Source organism: Penaeus monodon, chromosome 22 (assembly GCF_015228065.2).
Source record: "Penaeus monodon isolate SGIC_2016 chromosome 22, NSTDA_Pmon_1, whole genome shotgun sequence".
NCBI lineage: Eukaryota > Metazoa > Arthropoda > Malacostraca > Decapoda > Penaeidae > Penaeus > Penaeus monodon.
The window spans coordinates 14,906,685-14,907,514 of NC_051407.1; positions in this window are offsets into that span (position 1 = coordinate 14,906,685).

Sequence of the window (830 nt, forward strand, 5' to 3'; positions counted from 1 at the left end):
ATCAACCATTATACAACACCCCCAAAGTTGCAAGAGATCCATAATTAAGTTAAGTCGTTATTTGTTTTCTGTCACGAACTCAAGTCACACAACTTGCTCGTAGACTGTAGTGTGTAGTGGGGGGGGGCGGTAGTGGTCCCTCCTTCAGAAATGTCCTCTACGCCTCTGGGTTTATATTTTCTTGTATTTCTTGTGTCAAAGGCTTTTCTCTCTGTTTAAACTTTTTTCTTGCATACCTGTTATTTTCACGACGGTTAATTGGATTTTTTTTACGGTATAACAGAAATAAGTTCAATATAAAGGGTCGTTAGAGTACCTGATTGTTTATGTACATGATACTTAATGTTATTTTTTACATTCCTTTATCGGAGAAACTATAATAAAACGGATTTCCCTTCCATTATAATGATAATAGCAGACCATTCCCTACCCCGCCTTGCAGAGTGCAAACAGCATTCAGCCATTTTAGTTTTATAGGTTCGTATCCCCCAACGAGAACAGTCGAATTTCCCGCCAAAATCAGCATCGGATCCTTTACCAATACCGCCATCGCGAGCCACTGTTTATCGCAATTAGTCCTATAATAGTCAGGAGTGGAGTTCACGCGATCCAATTTGCCATTAGAGCTATGGTTCCCGATGAAGACGCGCCGTTTGCTGATCCAATCGTGCCAACAGAACTGAAACCGCAGCCTTGCCAATTCCGTTGCCACGATACCATTTGTACCCGCGGTCGCTGCCGATTCTCGTTTCGGCGGCAATATATATTGAATTCAGGGGTTCCTCCGTTCTCCTTTTCTCCCTCTTTCTCCCTCTCGCCCTCGGCCTCGT